The 6,853-nt window shown below is 31.4% G+C and overlaps 1 long non-coding RNA gene across 1 annotated transcript in view; it reads right to left on the bottom strand.

Moving 5' to 3' along the window:
- Positions 1–3,357, bottom strand: part of LOC136795338 (uncharacterized) — a 38,085-nt gene extending 34,728 nt beyond the window's left edge. The window contains exon 1 of the long non-coding RNA XR_010842932.1: positions 3,335–3,357. This is a non-coding gene — a long non-coding RNA (uncharacterized lncRNA). The remainder of the gene's footprint in view (positions 1–3,334) is intronic.
- Positions 3,358–6,853: the final 3,496 nt, after the last annotated feature.

Raw genomic sequence — 6,853 nt, 5'->3', positions numbered from 1 at the left:
CACTAATAAAAGTATGAATAGGTGAATAACTATGTGAAAAATAAAATAGAGAGGGGTGTATATGTATGTTAAAAAAATACACATAAAATAAGAATATATTAATTATGGATTTTAAATGTAAGCAAAATAATTAAAAATGAATGTTAATTAAATTATATTAAAAATGTAAATTAATGATAAAAAGTTATTAAATCTAAATTAAAAAAGTTTTAAATCTAGGATATCAATTTATTAATAAAAGAAAAAGTTATGTAAGTAAGAAATCTATTTAAAAACAAAATTGTATGAAGTGATTATGATAATATTTTAATAATTAATTTATTTTAAAGATGTGACAAGGGCAATTAGCCTGCAATTTTGGTTTTTTAAAAAGCAATAACATCAAGAAGGTATGGCCAAAGAAGTGTAGTTGAAGTAGTTGATCAGTGTGTAGTTGAAGGAAATAATGTAATTGTTATATAAAAACAAAAAATGTTTTGTAGGTTGTATCCTTGAGAATGGCATGAGGACCGAAACGTTGGAGAATTTTAAAGAATAAAGTTGAGTGGAAAAAAAGGATCTAAATTGTGTAAAGTGATAGTAAAATAGTTTATTATTTTGGGACCTAGTCCCTTCAGAACAATTACAAAGAAAATTTTAATTTTACAGTAACATTGGTCAAAAAACAGTGTGACCACACTTAATTATAACTTATATTAAAATTGCATATAAATAATTTTAAATACAGAGAAGAAAAAACAAATTAATTAAAGCACTAACCGACTAAACACATAAAAAACAAAACAAAAAGGTAGTTACAAAATATCTGCACTAATATAATATTGGATTAGATTAGTAAAGTAAAAAGTTGTTAGATAGAAGTGTTTTAAATTAGGGGAGGTTTGGTACATGACATATGTCAGAGGGAATGGAGTTCCAGGAAGTGCAGATCGGGTAAAAAATGATTCATCAAACACAGTTCGGTGAGGTGGAGGGTAGGATGTGGAAGGTAGATGTCAGACGGAACCTGGTAGTACGGGATTGGACTGTGAATTTCAGGTTTTCTAGGATATAGGAGGGGCATTGAGTTCTAATTACATGAAATAGGAAGGAAGCTAGGGAATCCTGGCATCGAGAGAATGGATAGAGTCACTTCAGCTCGGCGTAATAATGGGTTATGTGCGTGTCTCTGGTGATCCCGAAAATAAATCGTACTGCGGAGTTCATAAGACTTTTAAGTTTAGATTTGAGATTACCCGAGAGTCCACCATATACCAGGCAGCTATAGTCAAAGTGGGAGGTTGGGGGAACAAGAGAGGAAATAATAGGTTTTAAGTGGAAGGAGATAACGGATTCGATATTGAATTGTTTTGGGGTGGCTATGGTTCCCAATTCATCAAATTTGGCTACGAGTATTTAAACAGTAACAACAAGAGCTGAAGTCAAAATAAGTGCAGCATATGTTTCTTCAGTAAATATGCCGTTTATTCTTCCTTAAATATGCAGACGTTTTGGCCTAAGGCTTTCACTAGGCTATCACTTATTTGATTCAGGTCTCCTAACAAGTCATCCTGACGATGACTTGTAAATTAGGAACGATGCACATTAAAGCAACATTGTACTTACTGTTTTTGTGTCCAACTATACATCAGGGGTCAAGGGTATCTACCATAATTTAACAACTTTAATATGAATCCCTAACTCGGTTCTCTTCCACTCATCAGAGGTCGGATAAATTGATCGCTGGGGAAGAATTTTTATTTTTTAGAATGATAGCAAGTGTTTTAATCTATTGAAATTTTAAAAAAAATTAATCTTTTTTGCAAAACTCCGGTTGACCAATCCATGCCTAAAGAAAACGTGAACAACTCATAAATTTCCATTTTCTGTTCCGAAAGTGTAAAAAAAAATTGTATTTAGGATCTTTTATGAACAACGTAAATAATTTAATTTTTATTTATCAAAATTCTTTTTTGAAGGCTCCAGTTGAAAAACGATGAAGTTCCATTTTTTTCTTAATTGATAATCAGGGATATCTGATGGCCAGTGACATGAAATAACAACACATTATACACAAAGGGGAGAACAATTTAGTTATAAAAACTCATGTTGCAAATTTAATAGTAATACGACTCCCTTGACAGCAAGGAAAAATGGTATTTTTAAATTACGAAATTAAAGTTAGAAATTCAAGATTATTCGAAAAAAAAGAAAACGTTGTTAATATAACCTTCAAAAATATATATTTCAATATTTTTTGACAGATTATCCCAATATTCATGATGACATATTTTATAGTGATTGATAGGGTTTCGATCCTTGGACCTGACCCTGAGAAATGATAGGAAGAGAGAGTTCCTTAAAATAAGAAATAATGCCTATCAAATCATTTAATGAATTCCTGCTTAACCCTAGAAAGGAGTTTGTAAAACTTTCTATTAGGAAGTTAATCTGTCTCATTTCAATGTCGTAAATGTCATGTAAAACCTCAGGAATTTAATAGGTAAAATCGGTCACTCAAATCCTTGAAAGTAGGGATCAAGATCGACTATTTTTTTATTTTTTTTTCCTTATATGTATGCTAAACTTTTTTCATTATTAAATATCGTTAATAGATATGAATTTTTCATTAATAAACATGAAACTTATTCATCAAAGGACCTTTCCAACACAAATATCACAATCCTACAGTTCTTATCTTTCTTACAATCAGTTTCTAAACACTTCCTCTAGAAAGTAGATCAAAAATCCTTCAATACCTTTCACCCATTTCCCATCCCCACAGACGTTTGGATGGCCTTTGCATATCCTAAATGAGAACACAGCAGAAGAATTTTTCAAACATCTACCTAACACATTTATTCCCCGACCCGAACAGCGCCTGATAACTAATGCTACTGAATTTTTCGCATCTCGATTTCCCTCTTCTAATTCATAAGGTTATAAAACACCCTGAGGCCAAATTCCTTAGAAATAAACTAAGATCTCCTAAATACTTATCCTAAATACTCCTAAACTAAGATTAAATAAATAAATATCATAAATAAAAATGCATGAATGGAATATGGTCCGGGTGTGGTAAAAAAAACAAAAAAAAACTGAAATAGTAAATGGGTATACTATTTTTATTGAGCCAACGTTTCGCCCCACGTTGCAGGGCTTCGTCAGGGCTAAAAAAGATCCAAACACTTGACATAGTTTAAAAAAAAACATAAGTTGAAAATAACAGTAAATGAAAACGGTAATAGTAACAGATAGATAAGAGATAAAATAAGAGAAGAAATATTAAAGAAAGTACAAATTAAGAGATGAAAAAAGAAAAGAATAAAATCAAATGATGAGTAAGAATTCATACCTGTTTTGACGGAAGTCAAAGTCAGAGTGAGGCGTTTGTATTGGGAGGAGTGGGGATTGCAGTTTAGCACGCCACATAATAACGGAAATAATTTAAAAGTAAATATTGTAAAAAAAAAAAAATTAAATTAGGTAAGCAATAAATGGTAATATGCATAATAGAGGAGGAGGAGAGATATTTAAAAAAATTATTTTAAAAAAATAAAATAAATAAACTCATAGATAGAAAAACAAAAAATTAAATAAAGTATAAAATAATGGGATACAAAATGTGTAAGTGATTAAGAAAGACAATATACCAAATGATTGGGGATATTCGCACCCGAACCATATTCCATTCATCTATACACACGGTCAATCAACATTCTTCCAGTATGTCATAAAAATTCATTTTTTTTTTTTTTCATTTTTCCAATTTTTGTTTTAGCAATTATCTATATTTTATATTATATTATTTTGTAGGATGTGCAATAGGAAGTATTCATTTCTATCGAGATAAATACATTCACGTTTAGTATACAACATTCGTATCTATTTTATTCACAATAATAATGTTGTTACATTAATACATTAACCAGTGTAGAAGCTTGTTTTCCACGATTTTAGATCTTCTTCAATCTAGTTCTCTAAATTGTCTTCACTGCCATTTGTACATATCTTGTTTTGTTCTCGTTGCATTAGCTTAGGATACTCTATTCTGTTCTACTATTCAGATCCTTAAATGACGTATTTAAACCTACAAAAACATCTCTCTCTAATTGAGTTTATTTTTTTTTTTCAAGGAACATATTCTTCCAACTAAATATTTATAGGAATTGTATTTACTTCATATCGTTTCAGTAAACACATTTTTTATTCATTAGTATAAATGCATCCGGTCACCGAGATTAGTGTACATTATACCAATTATTTAATCAATTCTCTAAGGTCAAGCTGAGATTGTATTTATATTACAAATAGTAAAATGTGTATAATAATCACGCACATCATTTAAATCTAGTATTGTATATTTTTAATCTTAAAAATATTTTTATTATTTATGTTCATTATTGAATTATAAATAATAATTAAATGCTTAAAGCATCTTTCGAATACGTTATGATTCTATTATATTTTAAGATACTCACTCTGCTGGTGTACCCCAGGATCGAATCCTGGATCCTATCATTTATAAAGTTTATAAAGCTGACATCTCAATCTATCCCAACCCTGTCCTCACGATGCATGCGCATGAAACCTGTGTTCTATTTGTATTATAGTAGTATTATTGAATAATGACCTAAAATCTCGAATTCCACATCACAACTTTTGAACAATGGTGTATCGTTTAATAATACTCCACTTATCTCCGTTGAACAGATCCACTACTTAGGACAACATCTAGACAAACGACTGACTTATAATCTTCATACAAGTCTGAAAAGACAGCGAACTGCTCGTCGATTCCTAATATTACAACATTTACTGGACAAACGGACTAAACTTCCTATTAATTTAATCACTGAACCACGAAAGACATTCTAAAGGAGAACCTTTCAGCAATCCATACCACTAACTTTTTCAATTTTGACATTTTCGATTATCTTGGCTACTTTTTTCATAAAATACTAACCGGAAGTTTTCGAAAAAAGGGAAGGTACATTTTTTTCAACTGACCTGTATAACCTCGCGACTAGTATGTATAATTCTTTAGCTATTTAGTAATACAGCTAACAGCTATATTTCCATTCTTTGCAGAACTAAAAGCCTGTCCATTGTGAGATATTATTCTAGCTTATCAATATAAAAAATTACCAATACTTCATTGGCTTAAATTTTTTACATAAATTTAAAATAAAATAATAATTTACTACAGTTTCTTCTATACTTTACTCCATCCCAGCAGCCAAACAGCCTCCCATTCTTTGAACTTTCATCTCGCTATCTTCTAATTGGCCTTCTTCTCCATCTTTTGTGTTCCTTCGTATCCACTCCGTAACAATTTCGAACCATCTTCTTGTATCAATCTGGTAACATTACCAGCCCTCCTCCATTCTAGTTGAAGTGCTTCTTTTGGTATAAAATTACCGGGTATACTAAGCTTCCAATGCCATTGCCTTTAATCCTAAGGCAGTTGGTTTTGAAAACTCTGATTTATTCTTTGGCTGTTTTCAGCAGATTATTTCCTGGACTGCTGCTATCTTTCGCTGCTTTGTTTACAAGTAATTCCAGAATAATGGAACAAAGGATTGTAGAACTAGGTATCTTGAGGTAGGTGTACCCTATATTTCAGGATACCTAGTTCTACTCTAATGAAATAGTCATCGGATTCATGAAGAACATGGTGCTCCAGATGACGATTGAATCTGTTTAGAACTAAAATATCTACATTCCATTAAGAGACTATTTTTGAGTTATCCAAAGTCGTGATATTGAACCTTCTGCCGACCCTTCCTCCAAGTTTGGTCATTAACTCACTTAGACATATCCTTATTCTACTGTTTTCTTCTGTTTCCCTGATATAATAGTATTTTTAAGCTCCCTTCTTAATATATTCTTATAAAAATCAGATATCTTAAATAATGGATTCACAAAATACTTGAATGTGGAATAAGATTTCTGAGGCGTTTAACAAAATATGGAAACGACATTCTTTTATAATTGGTCTTTGAGGTAAAATAATTTTAACTATGAATACTCCGGTATCCACATTGAGGCGAATTAGCTTCACCTGAACTGGACCACTACTGGGTTTCCTCATGATACAGTTGTACATCCCACTAATGATATTCCAAAGTTCGCTAATGAACAGGCTCTTTTATATAACCACAGGGTGAAAATAATAAACGCCTTGAGAAACGTTGTTATTGTAGCCATTGTTGATGTGGGACGCCAACAATGTCTATGTCGCAAGCTACCGTGAGAACGGGCTCGGATCGTTAGACAATTAGACCAGATACAGTTGCTATTTACATGTCGTCATACCGGTCCAGCTTCTTCTTCCTTCTAAGTCTTCCCCACGGGCCAAGGACTTGCCTTACTTTGGATCCAACGGTTTGAAACTACAATAACGGGCTAGGTAAATAGATTAATTAAGTAAAGACTGATTTTATATTGTTAGTGAGAGAATCCGGTATAAAACCACTAGCCTCTCAAATTTCATTATATAACAAACCAATCAACGTTTCATCTATTCGGTTATTTGGACTGAAATGAAAAATAATTTAGAAAAGAAAAAAAATCAAAGAAATGCATATGAGAGATAGCACATTTCAAATCAATTGTATAATAATTAAAAACCTATGGGAGAGCCCATCATGCCTTATGAGTTTAACATGACACATCTTACATAATCCTAAATTTACAGGAAGGGAATATAAATAGTTTTATTATATTTTTTTTTTCAAATATTGACATTAAATTTTATTTTATTCTTCTAGTTAGTTATGCAAAACCTACCGGTCATCAACGCCAAACCTCATTCATATATATATTTAGTCTTCTCTCTCTCTCTCTCTCTCTCTCTCTCTCTCTCTATATA

This window comes from Halyomorpha halys, unplaced genomic scaffold (genome assembly GCF_000696795.3).
Source record: "Halyomorpha halys isolate HHAL.00 unplaced genomic scaffold, Hhal_1.1 Scaffold121.1, whole genome shotgun sequence".
Taxonomy (NCBI): Eukaryota; Metazoa; Arthropoda; class Insecta; order Hemiptera; family Pentatomidae; genus Halyomorpha; species Halyomorpha halys.
This window is presented reverse-complemented; position numbering and strand designations above follow the sequence as displayed.